The 25,079-nt window shown below is 42.0% G+C and overlaps 1 protein-coding gene across 6 annotated transcripts in view; it reads right to left on the bottom strand.

Moving 5' to 3' along the window:
- LOC147747718 (complement factor H-related protein 3-like) overlaps nt 1–25,079 on the bottom strand; it is a 966,023-nt gene that overhangs the window by 546,240 nt on the left and 394,704 nt on the right. The window lies entirely within an intron of this gene.

Genomic DNA, 25,079 nt, shown 5'->3' with positions numbered 1-25,079 from the left:
CATGCCAACTCGACTACGGTAACAGCCTGTACTTGGACCTACCAGACTATCTGTTTAGAAAGCTACAAACAATACAAAACGCAGCTGCTAGGCTTATAATAAACATCCCCCTCAGACATCACATCTCACAGCATCTGCATAGCCTTCATTGGCTACTGGTAAAAAAACGCACAGAATTCAAAGCACTAACCTTTGCATACAGGGCACTAAATGGCACTGGCTTACTACCTGAGAAAAAGACTTCAAAAATCATACCACACAAGAAAATTAAGGTCCAATTACCAAGAACTTCTTGCTACTCTGCGTTTCTCCAAGTCTAGATAAGGCGGACGTTCCCTCTCAGTCAAAACCGCTATCCTTTGGAATTCCTTACCCCTACAAATTAGAAAGCCCCATCGGAGCCCAGCTTTCGCAAACTTGCGAGGACATCACAGTACTGACTTTCTATCTCTCCAGTCCGCTTAGTCCCGGGGCACTCCCAATGGGGCTAGCTGTGCGCTTTATAAGATACATTTATTATTATTATTATGTTTAACACATATCACGTGTTCCTCTTGTTTGTACATTCACTTAAGGCTATGGCAGCCATTTGTGAATAAGTCTCTCTGAGGTTGGTGCCCTGACTTAGATTTACAGTTCACAAGCGGAAAGTAAGAGGTTCATTATTGTGGTACTCAAATTATCTTATTAACAATGAATTCTGTGTTTTAATTTCCTTGAGATCATTTGTTAATAGAGTTTTCGCTATGAACCTTCAACTTACACTCGTGCCAAGCCCAAACATATGAGTCTGATTTTGAAAAGTGGATTGGTATGCAATATTAATTAGAAATTCTTTGTAGGAATTCAAATATCTGTCTAATAAAGTATTACATGATATCTAACACAGGTGTGAATTCCAAATGTCATACACATGAGATTTCAAAGCTACCTAATATTTTGTCACTGTCTCACACATTGCTGAAGTGCAGGAAGCAGCACTTCAGGTAGGCCACCCCATTGTGGAAAACAGGACAGGACATTATTTGGGATGTCTTACTTTGGTTTTCTAACCTTCACTGCCTGGGTCGGAATGGGAACATCAACCAGCCCTGGCAGATTGCTGCTCGACCGGCCCTGGGAGCGCTCCCGCTTTTAAAACTAGCTCCAGTGAAAAAACAGACCCCCATGGGCACAAAACCGGCCCCACCCCTCTGGCCCACCAGGGAAATGCCTGGTGTCTGCTACGCCAGTCCGGCCCTGTTCACTGCCAGTGTGTTTGCCATCTTCTAGGACACAAAAATAATAATAGTAATGAATAGGGTCTAATATAAAGTAAGTTCCCACATTGATGCTGTTCATAACCTACAACCATTGTGCTATTTTCTCAACAACTGAGATGGAGATGACATCAGAATAATGAAAGTACAGCATTTCCTATAATGCCTATAAATTCTGCACCACATTGCACTGGACTGGTTAACAACCCCTGGTTTGGTCAGTTCCTGCAGCAGAAGCGAGGCTCAGCCTGGCAAGCAGGGGACCATTGTCAGTGGGATACATGTGGGAATGCCGGCAATTAGAACAAGGCTTCAATTTGGATTGTCTGCAGGGTGTCCTCACAACACGGAAATCCTCTGATGGCACCTGATTGACATCTCTCTCCATTAGTTGGGGTAAATGTAGGATAATCTTTAAAAGACTTCCTAACTACCTCCACTAGAATCAACTCCCTGCATATCTATAGATTGTCCTATAGAAGTACCACCAATATGATTTGTCTGAGATTGATGCCTTTTCGCCTGCCCCATATACCATCACCCTTCTGCTAAACTCCACAAGGCATTGGGCAATGGGACTCGGTGCTACATTCTAAATTTCCCCTAACACCTCCAAAACTTTGTTGACCCCCCGCCTCTTGAGCTTCCATTGATTCTAACTGCTTGACCTTACTTTTATTTGAGCATTTCTCAAAAAATGTGTTTGTTTGCTGTATACCCAATAAAGTATGTGGCGTCACTGTAATCGGCACACCCTGCTGTGTACATATGCACCCTCCTTACTGAATCATTACTGAGAACACAGCTTGCTTTGGAGGACCAGAAACTGGATATGTTGTATATAGCAATGTTAACTGAGTTGTGTTGCACTGAAGTTTGTGCATCAGAAGTTTAGGTTCTTCCTTACATTTGGGCAAATGTTCACCTGATAGTATGCTAATGAAGTTACATTACAGACAAGGATTTGTTAGGCCGGCTGGTGTCTGAGATTTGTTTAAAAACAAGGACGAGGGGGTTTTCGACACGTTGCAGTCTAAAGGGCAGTGATACATTGTTCAGCGAGCAGCCTGTGTAAAGGCAACACAAAATGGCGACAAATGTAAAATGGAGTCGAAATTCAAAGAACCTCAGACCCTCCTTTTGCAATTACGCGGGCAATACACAAAGACTCACGTTAATCTGAATCAATGTCGATGGTCATGAGGTCATCAAGCTGTTGTTGCAACATCATCTTCATATTCTCTGTTTTCTGTGACATGGGTTTCGGGACACACATAGTGGCACAAAGACCACAAATTTCGGGGCCACATTGCAAACAGAGGCAACACGAGAAGATGATGGCCAAAACCACTACAACAAAAGTTAATACCTTCCATCCCCATGTGGACAGTAGTCCCCAAAACCATCCCATCAGAGACCAATTTCCTTCGTCCTAGTGGATGGACTCAGCATCATGGTGTATTTTAGAGATGGCCTGGTATACTGTAGGGATGTTGTCAGGTATATAAATGCAACAACTGGATCCGATCAATTTCCAGACTCCACCACGTTCTGCAAGAATGATGTCTAACACCATTCTGTTTTATAATGTCATAAGGCGATCCGCCTGAAGCTCGGCAGTGATATTACCCAATGCTCCGGCAGTTTCATTTATTGTTGCTTCAACAACACGAATGAGGTGTCTGATATTTCTATTATTGTTTATTAATTTTATATTCTTGTATAGCGCAAGAATCGACCCCTTCCGAGGTATCTCCGCGCTTTGCTCGCAGGATGGAATGGCAGGTGTTACCAGATGTTGTGATTGTCGACTAATGGTATATTATTTATTTTTCCTGGAATAAGACGGTTTTTAGTTTCTTCCTGAATGAGGAATGATTAGAGGTTTGTCTTATGCCGATGGGTAGGTTATTCCAAAGTTTAGGCCCTACCAGAGAAAAGGCTCTGCCACCTTGTCTGGTTTTTTTTTACCAGTGGAGTTTTTATTAGCAGTTGGTTGCTTGACCGTAAGGCTCTGTCAGGTTTATAGAGGGGTAGCTTTTGGGTCAGATAGTTGGGGCCATGGGGCCCCAAAATGGGAGAAATCCTTTAAAGGAATCGCCTCCTTCTTGTCCTGCTGTGTCTTCCAAAGCTATAACCCCTCTACCGTACCTGGTCTTGTGATGTCCCAAAGGAGCTGTATATGTTGGAGGGAAGAGAAAAGCTATATAACAAGTTCCTGAAAAATCGGCTGGTAGCCATGTATAGGCTCTGTCATGTCAAACATAATATGTTCCTTGAGACGCTATCAGTGGTGGAGACGTTCGGGATGCGTAGGTATATGTAATGTTACAGATGCTCTTTCCTAATTGAGCCTTAGAACGTTGACCATTTCCCTGGAGACATAGGTAACCTTGGTGGGGTACAGTATGTACAGTATATATAGGTGTGGATCTTTTTCTTTTGGCTCTGTCTGTAACACTACTGACGTAATGTGTCACATTCCAGTCAATGTATGCTTGTCGTTCGTCAGTGGGGAATTAATTAAATTTCTGATAGTGTTTCGACATAGCCACTATTCCTTTAATCATTGCGTCATGACTAACGTCAACTCCATCCCTATACAGACCAACAGGATGTCGATGTTGATTCTCATAGGGATTGGCAAACATAGATGTGTAAGCCCAAGCAGACCCTTTCAGGGAAAAGTGTAAAACTAAATATGGCATTTATCTGTATTATGGGGTAAAAGTCCACATACCCAGCAATCGGTGGTATTGATCACCAATTGATGCTGGTGTAACAATTGAATGAAGGAATTGTTAAAATACTCCATTCTGCTAATTTGCTCATGCTCTGGTAGCGTACGAAATTGGTGTGGAGAAACAGTAGTGCGAAAAGGTATGGGCTGAGAGGTAGATATAGGTACAGATGTTAGCTCGAAAGTGTGAATAACCCAACGCACACAAGCTAATAAAGCACATAGCAAAATTAAAACACATAGTACTACACCACATCTATTAAAAAATGTACAATGCTTTTTCAGTATATTCTTTTCATCATTATTTTCTAACTTAACAGAATCCATCTTCTAGGTGTTGCTCGAGGCAGTCTTCCTTCTTCACTTAGCCTTGATTATTAGCCGTCCTATGACACTGCAAGTCCCTCAGACCTACTGTCACGACTCGGGTCATTAACTAAGACCACGACCCTGCAAGCTAATTAGATGAACATCACAAAAACACACACGAAAGAAAAATTCCCTAATTGTCTTTAGTTACTCTAGATCTCAAATTGTATCTAGTTTTGTTCGGTACAGTCTGATTCTGAAAAAGTATCTCTGGATTCGTTTTATTCAATCTCAGATGCGGTGGGATAGCTTCTTGCAAAACGTCATCATCTTCTTTCTCAGATTGAGTCCATTGTAGGTGTGCATCGCTAAAAGGTACAAACCGGAGGACCCTCTCTCCTTCACAATCACCTATACCCTCGCGAACCCACTGATCGAAAGGCAAAGGCAAGGGCACCTTTTTGTAGTGCACACCGTGCACCCAATTCTTTTTCCCCACAACTTTCACAGCTGTACGTGTAGTAAGCAGGACTTGTCTCAGCTCCCGCCAGCGAGGCTCCAAATTCCTCTTCCTTTGAAAGTTTTTCAGACACACCCAATCACCAGGTTGGAGGGTGTGCCCAGGATCCGAGGAAGCCTGCGGCAAGGCGTCTTGTACCTGCTGATGGAGAACACGCAATTTAGTGGTGAGGTCCTGCAAATAGTCAATTAACATCGGGTATTCTATGTCAGAGTACTTTTTAGGCCTAGGGACACCCAAGACATTAGCCGGGCGTCCAAACACAATCTCATATGGGCTATGTCCCAGATGAGAATGAACAGTTGTTCGGGTTGACAAGAGGGAAAAAGGTAAAGCATCGGGCCAGGCATGACCCGTGCTGGCTTGTATCTTCGCAAGTTTAAGCTTGAGAGTGCCATTATAACACTCTACTAAACCTGCTGACTGAGGGTGGTTTGCAGTACGGAATTTCTGCTTAATACCAAGACCTGCACATACTTTCTGCATGATTTAACCCACGAATTCACTTCCATTGTCACTCCAGACAATTCGAGGTAAACCAAACCTCGGGAAGTATTCTTTCAGAAGGACCTTAGCTGTATACAAGGCAGTATTGTCCTTTAGGGGGTAGGCCTATATCCATTTAGGAAAGGCCCACACCACCACAAGAACATACTTTAAATTATTACATCTCTCCATATGAATGTAGTCTATTTGCAGTACCTCAAAAGGTTACGTTGGGGGAGCAAAATGAACTGCTGGAGTTGGTGTCCCTCTTCATGGGTTGTGCATCAAACAGACAATGCAAAACAAGATTGTCTGCACATTTCGGGATCCCTGCATTCTGCCATCCTGGAGCCAAAAGCTTGCATATTCCTTTCACACTAATGTGGGCTGGACCAAGCGCCATAGTCACTACTGGAAGTACATAGGCGTCTGGTAACAGCCAACGTTGGTGTTCTATCCAACATCCCGTCGCATCCAACATACCCGTACCATCTCTCCATTCACTCAATTCTTTCTCTGTAGCCTCCTCCTGAATCATTTTCACACTTTCTATTGTGTCCTCACACATTCCTCCTAGACTGACCCAACTAGCAGGTCCAGCAACATACATACGACTCATCACATCTCTCGCTGTCTCTTTCGCTATCTGGTCCGCAAAAGCATTTCCTTCACCCACATCATCAGTGATCCTCTTATGCGCACTACACTTCACAATTGCTATCTGAGTGGGTAAAGCAAGTTAATCCAAAAGGTCATTCACTAACTGACCATGCTGTATTTTAGTACCATGTGAGGTAAAGAATCCTCTTTCCCTCCAAAGGCGGTCAAAACTGTGGGCCACCCCAAACGCGTATTGGCTGTCGGTGAACACATCACTCTCTTCCCTTTAGCCAATACACAAGCTCTATCAATTCAGCTGCCTGGGCTGAATTCTGCCTAATGCGTTCTGTCTCTACAATTGTATGCAAAGTGGTAACAGCATAAGCTGCAGTTGTTTCACCATTGAGGAGCTTAAAACAAGAACCATCCACACATAGGATCCCATCCGGGTCCAGGAGCGGCGTATCTTTTAAATCAATCCTACCTTTTGTCTCCTCCTCTGTACGGAGAAAACAATCATGTTGCTCTTGAATGTTTTTGTCTACTGGGATCGGTAGCAATGTAGCTGGATTTAGGGTATTACATCGCTTGATGTGCACGTGACTAGCCAAGAGAGTCAGCTCATACCCCGATAAATGGGCGCTCGTAAGATGCTGAGTTTTTGTCCTGTTTAGAAGTGTATCCACTGCATGTGGCACCATGACAATAAGCGTATTGTCTAGTACCAATCCAGCAGATTGGCGAATAGAAACTGCTGCTGTTGCTGTAGCTTTCAGACAACTAGTTAATGCTTTAGCTACAGGGTCTAACGTAGCCGAAAAATAAGCACTCGGGCGTTGTTTGTCACCAAATTGTTGTGTCAAAACTGACAACTCACAACCTTCTCTCTCGTGTACATAAAGTGTGAAAGGTTTGCTGTAATCCGGAGTACCCAACACAGGAGCAGAGCACAAGGAAGTATGCAAATCAGTAAAACCTCTCTGGCCTTCCTCTGTCCAAGGGAGAGGTTGGGGTGTATCTTTAAGGGTAAGCACTAACAAGGGTTTCGATAACAAAGAAAAATTCAGAATCCATTGTCTACAATAATAGGTAATGCCCAAAAATGCACGCACCTCTCTCTGTGTAGATGGTACAGACATTTGTGCAATTGCTTGGATTCTTTCTGGGGTCAATCGCCTTTCCTCCTTCGACAAGAGATGACCTAAGTAGGTAACCTCATGACGACAATATTGTAATTTAGAGGGCGAAACCTTATGATGAAGGTTAGACAAGTGATGCAACTGTGAAACAGTAACTTGTTTACAAACATCCTCAGAATCAGCAGGAACCAACAGATCATCTACATACTGAATAAGGGTGGCACCTGGAGGCAAAGAAAAAGCATCAAGCTGAGTTTTCAAAGCCTATAAATGGAGGGACTCTCACAATAGCCTTGAGGTACACGATTGAACCGGAAACTTCGGCCTCCCAAAGAAAAACCAAAAATATCTCTACTTTCCTCAGCAATGGGAATGATAAAGAAAGCATTCTTAAGATCGATGACCGAAAACCAGGCAGCCGAAGCAGGTATCATTGTCAGTAAAGCAGTGATATCTGGGACGACAGGAAACTGTGGCACAACAATCTTGTTGACCTCCCGGAGATCGATCACAAAACGATAAACAGGTGGCTGGGAAGAGTCAGTACGTTTAAGGACAGGCAAAACAGGACTATTGCACACATTTCCTCTAGTCTCTTCAACCACACCTTTCGCAACCAAATCATAAATGATAGCCATCAGCGCTCTCTCACCATCACTCGAAATTTTGTACTGAGGAATGCGAGGTAACCTAACATTAGACTTGAGGGTGACAACATAGGGTGGATCCTGCAAGAGACCAACATCATTGGGGCCTGTTGCGCAAAGAGTAGCAGGCAGGGAACGTAATTCAGAAGGGAGTTGGTCTCTAGACAAATATGTCGGGGAAGTCAATATCCTACCCAAAGTAAGATGTACACCAGAAGGAGAACAATGCAGGGTCGCATACAGTCATTTCAACAAATCCAAACTCAACAAATTCTCACCGCAACCAGTCGTTAAAATAAGCAGAGCCTCCAAATCATAGGGACCAATGGAGATAGGCAAAGGACAAGAAACTGGGTTACGACAGAAAAACCTACAGAAACATTTGTTAAGCCAGACTAAGGTGTCCCAGGGAGTTTAGAGTGAATGATACTTTAGTCTTTCTATCCAATTGTCCTTCACCTCCTTATCCCTATTTTCGTAATACTGAGCAGTAGCCAATATCTGGGCTGAGGAAGAATAAGGCCATGCATTTTCAGAGTCTTTTAATTTATTAGAGAGTTTGGGAAGCAAATTAAATACAAATTTATCTACGAACAATCGCTGTCCACCCTCTGTGCTCATATCTTGACCACTGTGATCAAGAAACGTTTCCTCAAAACGAGTAAAGAAATCGGAGACACTCTCGTCCTTCTTCTGCTTACAGGCAGCTAACTTATCCCAATTAACTCGTAGAGCGGGCATCATAGTTTTCATTAAGGTAATTATTCTACCAGGAAGCTCTGCAATTAAATCATCAGGTTTAGCACCACCCACTTGGAGTCTATCTGCAGCCCGTATAGCATTCCAATCACCTCCTAATTCCTGGATGTGGTCCTCTTTCCGAATCTTAGCCCACAATGGTTGTGGGACAACATTCCCCATCAACATATCTATGTCAACCAAATTCAAAATACAAGCATCAACAGTCTGAGATAATTCTTTGTAGTAACCAGCAGGATTTTTACGGGGGTCAGGTAAGGACTGTTTAAGGGCCAGTACCTCAGATCTTTTCCAAGGTACATGTACCCAATATCCATTGGAAGTGAGCTGGTATAGGCGGATTACCATCCTGAGCTGCAACCACATCTCTCCACACTGGGGGAACCTCTCGCATAGGGTAGGGTTTCAGTTCGCACCTAACAGAAGGATCAAGGTCAGACAAAGATCGGGAAAAGAACGTTGATCTAAAAGTGATAAGTGTCCATACAGCCTTCTCAACCTCAGGACCCACAATAATTCCCTTATCAAAATCAGTCCTAATATCCAGCAAATCCTTGGGAACTGAACCCAATCCAGCAGCCTCCCATTCCTGACCTAGAATGCCACACATGGTATCAAAAACAAATCTCTGTGTAGGGGCATCCCACTGCTCAAAGGTTTCCATAATATCTTGCTCGGTATACTCCAGACCCTTCATGATCCATCTGCAAGCAAGGAGATTTAACGTATCTCGTTTTCGGGAATCAGGAAGTAAACTACGAGTCTGCCTACGGGGAAGAACATGAGTCAGGCTTCCGGACCCAAAGAAAGGAGAAAGGAGACCCGAAACAGTCTCAACCATCCGCTGACAAACAGAAGAGGAAGCTGGCCGAAAAATAGGAGATAAGGCAGGAGGCGGAACAGGAGAAGAGGCAACAGGTAAAACGGAGGTCGAGGGTAAAGAAGACTTAGGCAGAGGAGTTGGAAGCAGAGGAGCTGGAAGCAAGGGAGCTGGAGGCAAACGAAATGGCAGGTGCGGGAGTGCCACAAAGGGCTGTGGTGGAGATGCAGGAGCTGGAGCTGGAGCTGGAGCTGGAGCTGGAGCTGGTGGGAGAATAAAAGGTTGCTGGACAGATAACAAAGGTGGGGGTGCATTAGCACCTTGTACATAGGGCGGGGGCGATCCTAACAAGTGAGATATTAAAGGACCCTTCTCAAGATCAGCATCGGGATTCGGGGAGAAGTTGGCAGCATCGGATAACATTTATCGATCGCCATGCGATGTTGCCTGTCTGAAATCTCAATCACATGATCCATTTCATTCTCTTTAAAGTGTTGGGCAGCCTGTATAACAGTCATGCCTCTTTCTTTCCTATCTCTTTTTGCCTGTTTAATTTCTTTTTGTTTGGCTTCCTTGTGCCAAAGGCGAAAAGAGTGAAACATAGCCGGCCGGGTTTTTCTGTTAAACAAAGTAGCTTCTAGATTGTCTAAAACATCAGGCTCAAAACTTCCATTATGTGGCCACTGTAAAATACCATCTTTCTTCGTATAGCGGACCCACACTTCATTAAAGGTGATGGGGCTCACACCATGTTTAGAATAGAGCTCATAATTAGGAGTTCACACCGGAGGAATTGGACAAGAGTCCTCCAGTCGGGAGTCCATATCGCAAGAAAAGCAACACCATTTTAGTAACTTACTGAAACCAGGCATCGTTACATCACTGGCTTCCTACAAACAACAAGGGGCTAATAAAACAGCACAAACGTACTTACCCCTTGGCTTCGACAATTGCAACTGTTGAATCTAAGAATTCAAAAACAAAGAAGTGGGAGCTACCCATCAGTACTTAACCAAAATGTCTTCTCTCGTCAACAGAGGTCCGTCTAACGTCTCGCAATACCAGTCATCACCAAAAGGGATCAAGGCAAGGCGGCAGTCAGGGCAGCAGGAAGTAGCAGCCATTGGAAAGGAGAAGCCACACTTAAAAAGACCAACGGTCCACTTTTCGACATACAGGGGTCGCTGGTGTGGGGGAGCTGTCCTCTGGAATTTTCCCTCTGAAGCCGCTCCACGTTGGGCGCCAGTTGAAGAACCGGGCCTTAAAGCCTGGCGGCGCAGGGCACGCCTGAAATCTTCGAGTTTACCTGCCTTGTTATACAGAGACACATAATACTCTGTTGGCATAGAAGGACCAAGTTTATAAGCTGCAGCTAGGCACAGTTGTCCCAGAAGTACACCAAGTAGGTTCTCAGGATACTGCCACTTTACTCTGTGGCTCACAAGCTTTTATAGCTAAAATACATCTGTACAAACATACACCCAATGCGCAAAGTTTTAGCCAATCAGAAGAGTTCGAAAACAAGGTGTTGTGCAACCAGAATGGTCTATGCTTTCGTATTACATCATCCGGCCCCCAAAGTTAATCAATACTGGTACCCATAGTTCAGTGTTACAATGGCAAGACATGTCTGTGTGCCTCAAAAGAAAGGTTGTGAAATAAGAAAACACAGGGAGAGAATAGCGAAGGCCAAAATAAAAGATACGGCAATGGAAGAATACCAAAGGCTAACAGATAGTTGATACGGGGATTAGGCAGTCCAGACAAGGATTTATTAGGCCGGCTGGTGTCTGAGATTGGTTTCAAAACAAGTGTTGTAATTGGATGTAGGACCCTAATAAATATTCCTGATTCATGCCCTTTTAAGGTTATAATAAATCATATCCTTATAAAGGCATAAGAATCATATCCATATTTAGTCATAGCCAATGCAGTCCAAATACGGCAAGGCTACTCCCATAGATTCCTAGAAAGTACAACGCGTACTTTAAACAAACCAAGCCTCCAGCAGCCCGGGAATTCCCTCTGCTTCTGTTTTGATTTGTCCTAGAACTCCTGAGAGTCCTAAAAGAACTGCAAGTTCTTAGTGACGTCTTATGTCCAACCTTACGTCAAACTCAGCACCTTCCAGGTATAAATATACCAGCCTGTGCCTTAAGCTAACACACAGTGGTTTGGAGCAGATCAGCTATCTACTCATCTGAAGCCCAGCTGATTCGAGTGCCGAAGGAAGCCGACCCTCCCATTGACGCACTGAGACGCTGTCTTTTCTCCTGCCGAGAAAATCCAGCTCCAGTGTTTCCAGTCACCCTTGCGGATTGCTGGGAGATCGAGTCCTGAGAGAGAGACACAAGACCTCCTTCATTCTATAACCAAGGTACGGAGCTTATTAGATCCTCAGAGAATTCTTGATTCAGATTCTTGGCAAAACTAACTCAACTTAAACTGCAGTTCACTTACTCCTTCCCACGTACTAGGCTTAGGTTAGGTACACCTGGGTAGGCGTATCTTAGAAGCACCTGGAAAACTACAATCATGTGGCCAATAATAAGTAGTAGGCCCAGTGGACTCCCAAGAAATAACAGAAGACCAAATCTTGCTACAATCTAAGAGGTTCAAACTGAAAGTCTAATCACTTTTGATAAACCTGCAATGAATAAAAAAGGACTATGCAACAAAGTCATGGAACTTGTGCCTCTTGAAACCCAAATTGCAACAGTTCATCATGAAACACCTGTCTACAACGATGTAGCCTCAGACTATACTAATGTAACAAATGAAGATCCAAAGACTAAATGAAATCCGGAAGCGATTCCACCAATTGACAGAACTGCATCTGGCTACTTCATCAATTTCGATGACTTTTCCGATGATCCAAGTGAACATGGAGACAAGCAAGCAACAAAAACTTTCAAAGACAAGATTACAGAACTCTTTCATCAACTCAAAGAAACATATCTGGTTTCACAGTGGATTGAATTATGGATTGTGTTAGGTGTACTTTTCCTCCTTCTTTGGCTCATCTTGGTTTTAAGCTTGGGTAGATTTATTGATGGAAAATATAGTACAATGGACACAGCAAGTCAGAACATCAACTTGGTCCTTAAGCCACACAGATCTTCTCACGTCGAAAAAAGAGAACTATCATCAGTGAACATCACAGCCATCCCTATACCTGGTGGTATAGCATGGGACAAAACTGACTATGAAATCTATGGCCTTGTTAAGATCCTGAAATAGCCACATCAATTCAAGATTCCTTTAAGTGACTTTGTAAAACCAAGTACTTTCTCTAATGATTGGGACTTTGAAAATATTCATAATATGATTTCAGATGTAGAAATGTCAGCAAAATTCAACAAACATGATTTTTTGCAGGGTTCATCGAATTATGAAGAAATGTATTGCTATAAGCATTTTGGTCATCACTATTTGCATACATCTGCTAATCCTAGAAATGTTTTGACTTATGACCAATGGGAACATTGTCCAACACCGCTAAAAGGCAGTTCGAAAATATTTTATAGGAAATTCCCATACTTCTCAGGGTTAAACACAACTGATCCAGAAATGTTTTATTTCAAAATGTTAAATACGACAGGAATGAAAAATATGTTGACAAATACTAAATTGATATATTCTGAAAAATTTTATGAAAAAATGTCTACATTTGGTTTTGAATTTTGGAAACACAACATTGAAACAAAAACCATCTGGGGTACGAAAGAATGGCAGGTACAAGGTTTAGAATCATTATTTAGAGCCTGCATGATCCCAGAACAAATCATATTCCTGAATGAAACCATTCAGCAAACAACCTTTCGTGGCCTAGCCAAGATAAAAGATTTAAACAACCCGTCTATACCAAATCCTATGCCAGATAGAAACAACACTACAGATGAGGGGGTAGACGTGTCCTATATTTAAAATAAAACAGAACTATTCCTGATTGGAACAAATGGTTGATCTGGCCCACAGACACTAATAACTGTCAAGATAGATTCCTGAACAAAATACAGGGGTTCAAACAGAATAGGCCTGACCCAAGATATTCCCAGAGACAACATCCAGGGATTATAACAACATACAGTGTAGGGAAACTATGCCTCGATTGGCTACAGAAATCCACACTGGCTGAAAATAAGCAACACTTGACTTTACTTAAAGAAGGTGCTGACTTGCGAGATTTCATATTGGGACCTCGCAAACAGCGCCAAAAACTTTTCATCTACGCCGGTATATACGCAGCTTACAATGAAGCTTGGAAAATAACACAAATTGAAACTGCAGAAAAAATAAGAGAAATTTATCGTATTAAAAATCACTTTCTGTAATGGACAATGGGTTAACGACTCTGTCCTCCAGAATTTATTCACTGGACAGTATTGTATCATCTGCTATTGATATAATCCCTTTTCAGTTTCAATACTGCCAAAAGTATATACCAGCAGGCCTGTATGAAAGGTTGGGTAAAGGATACATCAAGTCCACATGGAATTTGCCTTACACACATAGATGTTGGAGTGGGGGCAGTAAAGAGGTATTTTTTAGTGGTAACAACTGTAAATATTCACTAAGCGGTACACTTCTGTGTCAAGGAATTAACTTGCATGGGGCCTGTGAAGGTTCATCAAATAACCTTTCATGTTACCAGCACGGCACCCCTGCTGCACAGGTAGAACCTTTTTCAGACAGCTTTCCAATGGCAGCTACGTTGTAATAAATGACCGCAGCTGTTGTGGCAAGCTGCCAGGAAAAGCCTATCTCGTGAGCGTTACTTCCATGGTAACTTGTTGTATGCAAGTATTGTATCCAAACAGCAATCCAGACATGAAGGCAGCAATATGGCCTTCTTTGAATATCTCTTCCATTCAAATTGATACTTTAAGCAGAATGAAGTCTATTCTTTTACAGACAACTGTGCCTTTAACGTCGTCTAAAGAGACGTATGATCTGCAAGTTGCAAGGACAGCGGCAGAGATACATACCCTATTATCGACAAATTGCCCAGTGCATTTCGTAGAAATGTTAAGTCAAATCTTAAACATGTCTGATACCAGTGGCATTGCACATGTATTTAAGACAATTTTTTCGGGATTGCTAACACCCTTCGAAGCAGTTCTTGGCATCTTCCTGAATTTTGTGCATTCTGTATTCGGCGGCCTACCACTTCTTTTGAGACTCGTAGCAGGAATCTTATTTTTGTTCCTTCTGCTTCGATATGGCAAGCCAAGTCACAGACCAAACCCAGGCAACAATGGAAGAATTGATCCTAGCAATACGATACTGAGAACGAATTACTAAGGTCCTCGGACCTTAGAGATTTGAATACTACCTGGTTTCTTTAATTCAGACCAATCTGGCAAGATTGCATCTTACCTGTGCTTCGGTGTTTGCTATGCGGAGAAGAATGCGTGTTGGACGTCTGTCTTACACTACCATCAGCAGTACCTATGGATATCAATACTTTGCTTGGTTCGGTAACGGCTCATGCAACGTGTTGTCCCCAGCGGCTACCTATTCTGATGACGGCATTCGTTGAGACTTCGCCATTACGATTAGGTGGCGGTGAAGTATGAGATGAAAGCGGCACCACACAGGTACAACCTTCTGTGAGCATTGCTGATCTTGACATCGATGATGCCAATGAAACTCACATATGCACTATTTCAGCTTTTTCAAACTTGGTAGAACCCTCACCTACTGTTGTAGACAAATTCTTCACCAGCCTGTCTGATTTTATGCTCTCTCCTAACAACGAGAATAACTTTTGAAACAGCGAGCACACAGCGTTTCCTGAACTCTGAATACAGCCTTCAGTTTTTAATAAACAACACTACTGAAAACATTTGGAACTATTTTTCTCTTTCCGAGAGCAAAATCTTTTTTTTCCCGTTCCCAAAATATTTACCCCTTTTTTGGCACATGGTACTCTGCTTAAAGTAGAACTTCTATTTTTAGGAATGCTAGAGACAATATTTTGACTTAGCCTCTAGAACATGTACAGTATTGCATAAATATGTGATGAAATGGTCTCGACCTTCTCTTCTGCATTAGGAGCCATTTCATAAAAGTAAATTTTGTGTGATGAAATGGTCTCGACCTTCTCATGGTCTCGACCTTCTCTTCTGTATTAAGAGCCATTTCATAAATGTAATTTTCTGAATGTTACCTCTGCTTGAAAAACGTACAGTATGATACTCATTTTTCGTGTACATACAATTTCAAATTCATTTTATGTATTTTGGGGTGGGTTGGAAAACACATGCATCGTTATATGTTTAGTATTGCTTATTATTTAGTAATGATGGACATTATACATGGAGTGGGTGTTTGAATCGGATCTAGGACCCTAATTAAATATTACTGATTCATGCCCTTATGTGGTTATAATAAATCATCCATACTAATATAATAAAGAGAGAGCCCAAACCTTTGAGGCGGGTAATCTCAAGAACCACAGCACCAATCACAACACCCAATACAGCGTTGGAAAGGGCAGTTGCAGCAGAAGGACATAGGCTATGCAGACGCCCACCATATACATTTAAAAGGTAAAAGAACCGTGACAGCAAAGTAGTCCCTTGTGGGCATGTCTGCGTTGTGCTGTGGGCGTGTGCTGGGGGGCGTGACAAACACTGGGGGCATGTGGTAAGTTCCGCCCTTCACACCATGTCTTATATCGGGTGCTGTGGGCATGTGCTGGGAGCGTGGGCGTGTGCGGGGAGCGGGATTTCGGGAAAAAAAAGCGAGCATTGTGCCCAATATTTCATTGTTTTTTCTTCCCAGGTTCTGTACATTCCAGCTCCAGGGTCCACCCTGCTCCCTTTAAATACCCCTGCATCTCATAATCATAACCCACCCTTACTTCTTAAAACACCCTAACACCCTTAAACACTAACCCATCTTAACCCTATAAATATACCCTGTGCCCCAAACCCAAACCTATCCCTAAACCCTAAAAATACCCCTGTACCCCAAAACCAAACCTAGCCCTGAACCCTATAAATACCCCTGTACCTCAAAACCCATCCCTACCCCTGAATCTTAAAAATACCCCTGTACCCCAAAACCCAAACCTAGCCCTGAACCCTAAAAATACCCCTGAACCCCAAAACTCAAACCTACCCCTGAACCCTAAAATACCCCTGTACCCTAAAACCCAAACCTAGCCCTGCACCCTTAAAATACCCCTGTACCCCAAAAACCAAACCTATCCCCGAACCCTAAAAATACCCCTGTACCCCAAAACCCAAACCTAGCCCTGAACCATATAAATAACCCTGTACGCCCAAACCTACCCCTGAACCCTAAAATACCCCTGAACCCCAAAACCCAAACCTAGTCCTGAACCCTAAAAATACCCCTGTACCCCAAAACCCAAACCTAGCCCTGAACCCTAAAAATACCCCTGAACCCCAAAACTCAAACCTACCCCTGAACCCTAAAATACCCCTGTACCCTAAAACCCACACCTAGCCCTGCACCCTTAAAATACCCCTGTACCCCAAACACCAAACCAAACCCCCAAACCCTAAAAATACCCCTGTACCCCAAAACCCAAACCTAGCCCTGAACCATATAAATAACCCTGTATGCCCAAACCTACCCCTGAACCCTGAAATACCTCTGAACCCCAAAACCCAAACCTAGCCCTGAACCCTAAAAATACCCCTGTACCCCAAAACCCAAACAAAGCATTGAACCCTTAAAATACCCATGTACCCCAAAAAACAAACATACCTCTGAACCCTAAAAATACCCCTGTACCCCAAAACCCAAACCTAGCCCTGAACCATAAAAATAACCCTGTACCCCCAAACCTACCCATGAACCCTAAAATACCCCTGTACCCCAAAACCCAAACCTAGCTCTGAACCCTAAAAATACCTCTGTACTCCAAAACCCATACCTATCCCTAAACCCTAAAACTACCCCTGTACCCCATAACCCATAACTATATCTGAACCCTTAAAATACCCAAACATCCCAAAACATATACCTCAGTACCCCAAAACATATACCCCTATAGCCATACTTACCTTATCCAAACATTAAAAAAAACATGCTTTTACCAATCATGCATTTACAACGAATTTCGTTGTAATTGTATGCGTGGTAAAAGCATATAAAATGTAATGCCATGCGTTATAATGGCATTGCGGAGTCATGGTACTTTCGTAATGAAGGTATGCGGAGTGATGGAATGCGGAAAGAAAGTTGCGGAATATTGGGTGTTTACCCTCCCCGGTAGGTACATTGGTGGCACGGCAGCCCACATCTCCAGCAACATACTCATATTTTTTCACCACCCATTTGAAAAATGCACAGGTCTCTCTCATTGATGGCCAGCACTGACATACACTTTTATACACACCCACCTCCCGCCACAAGTTCTAGAATTGCGAACTTTAGTGCTGGGGAGCTATGTTTGAATCTCGGCATCAGCTCAACATCCTGTGATTCCGGGCAAATCGCTTTGTCTACCCATGCCTACCACAAATGAATGTGTTCTTCTGTAATGTAAATTGTGCTCATGCCATGTTGTCGAGTTTGCGGTATATAATATTGCAAGGAAAAATAAAGTAGGGAAACTCGAGTTCACACACTACTGAACGCGCACTCTTAAGTGCATCAGCAGTGCACTGTGAATCGGAGCGTTTCACAGGCCTGTCACAGATAAGAAATATTATCAAAACGAAATCCTACAAAACTATATACTACTGGCCGGCAGGAATTCTTACCCGGACCACGTCGGGAAGGGCTGCTAGTATCCTTATAAAGGCATAAGAAGCATGTCCATATTTAGTCATAGCCAATGCAGTCTAAATACGGCAAGGCTACTCCCATAGACTCCTAGAAAGTACAACGGGTTCTTTAAACAAAGCAAGCCTCCAGCAGCCCGGGAATTCCCCCTGCTTCGGTTTTGATTTGTCCTAGAACTCCTGAGAGAACTGCAAGTTCTTAGTGACGTCTTATGTCCAACCTTACGTCAAACTCAGCACCTTTCAGGTATAAATATACCAGCCTGTGCCTTAAGCAAACACACTGTGGTTTGGAGCAGATCGGCTATCTACTCATCCGAAGCCCAGGGAATGCGAGTGCAAAAGGAAGCCGACCCTCCCATTGACGCACTGAGAGAGACGCTGTCTTTTCTCCTGCCGAGAAAATCCAGCTCCAGTGTTTCCAGTCACCCTTGCGGGTTGCTGGGAGATCGAGTCCTGAGAGAGAGATACAAGACCTCCTTCATTCTATAACCAAGGTACGGAGCTGATTAGATCCTCAGAGAATTCTTGATTCAGATTCTTGGCAAAACTAACTTAACTTAAACTGCAGCTCACTTACTCCTTCCCACGTACTAGGCTTAGGTTGGGTACACCGGGGTAGACGTATCTTAGAAGCACCAGTTGAGCACGTTTAGTCAATGATTTTAAGTATGTATATATTTTATACGTTTTAAGTATCATATGGCTCAGAAACCATATAAATGCTATTACAGTATTATTTCATAATACTCCTTTTACTGTACACACTTTACTTCATGATAAGTATTGCAGTTGTGGCAATTCATTTCTCTTGCATGAGAAAAAAGACTGCTCACTAAATAACACCTTTTATTGAAAACGCCCGTCTGTCTATTTCTCTGCACTTCTGGTGAAACTAAGCATGCACGATTGACTGAGTGAAATAGCTGTTTAATGTTTTCACACGACTCTGGAGATATACTCCTTATTCTGGGGGTAGCAAAGTTGTCATGTTTATGCGGTTGTCAGAAACTAATCCCTTCTTGTCTAATCAGGAAAGTTAACTCATTCCTGCTCCTTCAAGAAAGTTTCTAGTGACCTCTGAGCTAGCTGGCATACCTAATTAAGTCTAACATTTTCAGTAGAGACCTAGATGACGTCAGTCCTATGTCTAAACTACTGTTTATGTTATTCCAATACGCAGAGCCTATTGCGAATATAGGAACGGACGGAGGGGGTTTTCGACACGTTGCAGTCTAAAGCGCAGAGATACTTCGTTCATCGAGCAGCCTGTGTAAAAGGCAACACAAAATGGCGGCGAATGTAAAATGGAGTAGAAATTTAAAGAAACTCACCACGTTGTCACCAAAAAGGCTCCGTACCAAGGCAGGAAACCCAAAGTTTTTAACTCGCTGTCACAACTCAAATCATAGCACAGGTTAGAGGATGTATGGGCTGGGAAAAGGGGAACTGACCAAGGCTTTACGTACTTTTCCGCTCCACACAAAGTACATGCTAGATTGGATTATTTCTTAGTATTGCCGGAATTTTTCTTGAAAGGTGTATTTAACAAATTTCCCAAGGTCATGTCGTACCACAACCCCTTGGTGATTGAGCTGGATATTTAGCTCTCATCCCTGTAGACATGGTGGCCATTCGATAGGGCATTATTAAGAGAATCAGGGTATACACAGCAAAGGGGGAATGGATCCCTAAGTTTATCGATGAGAATTATTGAAGTGTAATCTAGGTGTCATTTGGGACACATTAAAAGCAGGGGTGAGAGGAGAAACTACTAGGTACGGTTGGGAGATACAAAGACAAGAGAAAACCCAGATGCGTTCATTGTATGAGGATCTGGGTAAAGCGGAGGCCGAACTGATGGAGATATTATCAGCTGGAGCAAACTCTGAGGCAGGCCAGTCAAAGTTACTATTGCCAGATACCCAATTATGCAAATTTCACTAAAGAAAGCAGCTGGCAAATATTTGGCCTGAGGGACTCAGGCATACGAGAGCAGTGATAGAGTGGGGCATCTCCTAGCAGTACACACAATCGAGAAAATGGTGCAATCTCGGATCAGAGAAATCAGGGATCCGGATGTCGGTATAGTGAATGAGACCAATCTAATCCTCACTGCATTAAAAAAAATTCTATCAAAACGTATATACCGAACACACCCAGGCTGGGAGTTGGGAATTTCAGGAATGCCTATTGGGGCTGGCTCTGGATCAGCTTTCGGCAGAGGAGAGAGACAGACAAGATGAGCCAATCACTAAGGACAAAATAACTGCTGCCATAGATCATCCCCCATCTGGCAAAGCGTTGGGCCCTGACTTAATCCCAGGGGAGTTCTATAAAAGGTTTAAAAAACAGCTTTTGGCATTGATGCTGGAAGTTTATCGAAGAGCACAATTAGATCTGTCCACTTCGGATTCTTGTAAAAGTGCCAATATTATAGTTTTCCCTAAAAAGGCAAACCAGTTATGAAATTGGGATCATACTGGCCAATTACTTTGCTTAATAGCGATGTTAAGATATATTCTAAAATTCTGGCTAATAGAATAGCTGCAGTTATTGGAAAGCTACTCTCTCCTTTTCAACACGGGTTTGTACCTGGAAGGGGTACAACAGAGCATATCAGATGCATAATTACACTTTTTGACTACGAAGGATTTCAGGAGCTTTATTTCTCGATGCAGAGAAGGCTTTCGATATGGTCTCCTGGTCCTTTTATTTTGGCAATCATGGAAAGGTAAGGATTGTGTAAGGGCTTTATCAGTGCTATTGGATGTATGTACCCGCAACCTGTGACAAGGATCACAGCGATGCGTGTGTCATCTGATATAATTAAAATCACACGCAGTACACGGCAAGGGTGCCCTTGCATTCCACTTTTATTTGCACTGTATATAGATCCTTTAATTAGGAAAATTGAGGAGAACAATAGGATTCTGGCAGCTCAAACTCTGGGTTGCGATTCAAAGATATTAGCATACGCTACCAACCTTGCCATAATGACATCTAGTACTGCAGATGCGATGAGGGAGGTAGAAAGGGAGGCCAGAAGATTCTGAAAAATATCAGGCTATTTTTAGAATAAAGAGAAGACAATGATCGTGAAAAATTTCTAGTCGGATTTGGTCAATACAAGGGTAGCTGGAAATACTAGATATTTAGGGGTCGAGATTTCCGCTGACGTGGATGACATTGTCCAAATTAATTTGGAGCCCCTGTTACTCAAAACCAAAACTGATCTCAATAGATTGAATTGTTTACACCTTACACTGCTGGTAAGGTGTAATGTTATAAAAATTTTGTTTCTATCCAGAATCTTATATTTCTTTAGAGCCATCCCACTAGGAGTTAATAAAACCTGGTTGTCCGCTTTTAATCAAATTATCTCTAAATTCTTGTGGGATGGGAAATGTCCTCGTAGGGCACTAAAATATATGACACTACCTAAGAACCGGGGTGGGTGGTCTGTCCCTGATCTCCAGATATATCACTGGGCAGCAAACATACAACAGATGACTGACCTATTGGGAAAAGGATCGACTCATACTGTGGAAGTAGCCTATCTCTCAATTTACATGTTAATGCTCGGGGATGAGGCCCATGGGTGTTTGATGCGGCATATTGATTTTGCCAACTTAAAAAGAGTCAAGTTTAAGGTCCTGTTGGGTGCATTTAGGATTTGGACGGCTATTAGGAAAAAACTCAAAATAAATAGGATACACAGATATACCGCTTTGATAGATAATCAACTCTTGCCGGGAATCTTTCATGATGGTTATATGGAATTCTGGATAAAGAAAGGTGTTAGGCATATTGGAGATCTGATAATGGATAATACAATACATACATACAATACAATTAAGAAAAACTTGGAGTTGGAAATAACCATTTTTTCAAATTCTTACAAGTGAGGGACTATCTTTCTAAAAAAGTAATTCAGGGCCACCGAGTCCCATTATTGGAGGTGGCATTAGGAGCACAATCTGCACCAATCTCCAAGTTTTATGTATTACTTAGTAACATAATGAAGGATGATCTTATTAAACACACCGACCGTTGACAGGAGTTAGTACAAGCTGGAGTGGGGGTTTGTGAGGACTCTCTATTGCTAAGCTCAACTGCAGCTATATCTGCAAACCTACAAGTTCAAAGCTTTAAAACCTGGCTGAACTTATACATCACTCCAGCACGGATTTCTAAGTGGGGATGCTCAACAGGTATACATTGCTCTCGTTGTGGATGTTTTGCTGCAAACAGCCTTCACATGTGTGCAACCTGCCCCGGATTAACATTAGTGGGGGAGATGGATAACTATATCAAACAAATGCTGGATTTTGAGGTTGATCTGTCGCCGCAAGTAATTTTGCTGGGGGTAAGCAATCAGGCAATGACAGATCCTAATAAGACCCTGCTTTTCATTATGATGGCAGTTTGTAGGCTTTGCTTGGCTACTGTTTGGTTGGATAAAGAACCTCCCTCAGTTTATTGCTGGCTGGGGAAATTGCTAGCTACCTATCGCTGGGAGAAAGCAATATATATATGAAGAGGTCTGAGAGCCACGAAAAGATGATTTGATATATGGTTTCCAATAAGTATTTGGTATAATGAAACCATGTCTTGATCTTTTTTTTTATATTAGGTTGTGTAAGCTAAGCTATAGCAGAGACAGGGAGGCAATATCTAAACAGATTTTTGTGGGAAAAGTATCCTTATGATAGAGTATATATTGGTTTAATTTAAGCAAAACTTGACTTTCCCATGGTTTCGGGAAGCGGGTGGGGGGGTTAGGGGGTGGAGGCAGGATGCTGCTGGGAGGGAGCGTTCTAGATAAATAACTGACATCCTCCTTCATATGTTTTGAAATGTCTTTTGGTTACTGTATTGTTGTAAATATAAATATATATATATATATATATATATATATATATATATATATATTACCTACTGGCGGTCGCCAGTAGGTATATATAGTTAGGATTTTTTCTCTATGGGACTTTTGAAAATTCTATGTCTAATAACATTGGCGTTTGTGGACGGAATCGGCTGAAATTTTCAGGAAAATGGCACATTTTGTTTCTGAGCAGCCCCTAAAAATATGGGGGGGTTGCGTAAAGGGGGGGCAGAGAAAAAAGGGGGGTCCCAAAACACGTTTTTCCAATTCATTTTTCCATAGGGCGTTTGGCCTCACTTTTAGCTCGAACGGCTGAATGGATTTGCACAAAACTTTGCTGGGTCTCAATATATGTGCTCCAGTGGATTTTGGGAAATTAACGTTTTAAAAAACAGATATATCTGTGACAGCGTCCCGGGTAGCGCTCCGGTTCGCGTACTTTTCGCGTAACGGAGCTTGCGAAGCGAAGCTGATTGGCTCTCCGGTGTCTGTCAACATTCTAAACAGTCCAGAGTGGCCGCCATCTTGTCTCTCGGTAGGATCGAGAGACAAGAGGAGGCCAAAACGAAGGGGCAAATGACCATAAGGGGGCATAGTAGATCCTCCCTGACCCCCTAGGTTTGATGTGGAGGCTTTATAAGGGCCCCGCGGGGAAAAAAAACAAAACGTTTTTTTTCATGGGGTGCGCCGGTACGCGCACCGGAAAGCAGTCCGGGGAGCGTACTATAAGGAAACAAGAATGATTGACTTTCAAAATATTGTATGTTTATTGATTGTTCGTTTTGTTGTTTTTTTTGTTTATTTTTATTTACGTAGCAACATGTAGGTACCAATGCAGAGTCTAAAAATAAAAATACATTGTTTCCTTTGTAGATATCTTGCTGGTTGTTTCAGAAGTTATTGAGGTATATGGAATTCATAGCATAGTCTGTTAGGAAAGCAGAAACACCATGGAGGCAGGAGATGATAAAGAGATGTTAAATATACATTGGAGATGATATAGTGGAAGAAAGGAAGTAACTATGAGCAAACTTAAAGTTGCACGGTATATTTAAAGTCTGATTTTACATTAAAATCAATTTGCTACTAGTTTTAAAAATACATATAAAAATGAATAATGTCTCAAACAATTTTTGAATTATTATATATACATTTATTATTCTGATTTATTTTCAAAATTAACAAGAACATCTAATAATTCTTGGTCAGATTTTGACTCATTTTCAATTAACAAATCCACAGCTTCAACACATTGCAGAAGTTCTATGTCCATTGATTGATCAAAGAATTCTGAATCATTTTCTTTGTCTTAGTTGTATTCTGCAATTTCCATGTTATTTTTCTGCTCTCCTTCCATTTTGTATGCTGTAAAATGAATTTAAAAAAAATATATCAGTACAGATAGGGCACTGTTGGGTTTAAGTACAGACAGGTAGTTTGGTTTTTTAAACAGTGATTTTTTTGTTGGGCAGTGTATGGTATCAAACTGGAAGTAGAAATATGAAAAAATTTATGAAATAAACTCTAAGTCAATTCTTAATTATACAAGACAAGTCTAACTCCATCCATAACTAAAACAGAGAAGTCTATTTTATTCTATAAGTATTACAGAGGGATAGTATATAACTATCAGAAAATGTTTTCCTAATTAGCTTACAGTACAGAACATACTTCAGTTTTTAAAATAATATCTTACCTTTCAAATCGAACTTCAAGTTATCAGTTGAAATGTACTTGATATGTACTTCAAGAAGTAGTAGTCAAAATGGCTGTGTTTCTCTCTCTTTCTTTATATATATTCAGGTACATAGCCAATCAAATGTCATGATATAATAGTAGAAATTGAAAGTAACATTTTAATTGGTTGTCAATTCCAACACTTCAAATGTGTTTTGTGAAGTAATTTACCTCAGGGAATTTAGAGAGTTCTACATGCTAAATGGCTAAATGGAATTCCAACCAAATTTGTGAAAATGGTAGGGATTGGTATGTAGTATGAGCTAATGTTTAATTGGTAAAAGTGTCTTCTGTGTTTTTTTTGTAAATTACTTTCCCACCTTTTTTGAGCGAGTGCTTGTCAGTGCGTGTCCCGGTACACGAACCTGCAGCGTTACGGGAGTCCTCCATTTTGTGTTTCGGTAGAATTG

The sequence above is a fragment of the Lissotriton vulgaris genome, chromosome 1_1 (genome assembly GCF_964263255.1).
Source record: "Lissotriton vulgaris chromosome 1_1, aLisVul1.2, whole genome shotgun sequence".
Lineage (NCBI taxonomy): Eukaryota > Metazoa > Chordata > Amphibia > Caudata > Salamandridae > Lissotriton > Lissotriton vulgaris.
The sequence above is the reverse complement of the archived record's forward strand: the minus strand, read 5'-3'. Positions and strand labels throughout refer to the sequence as shown.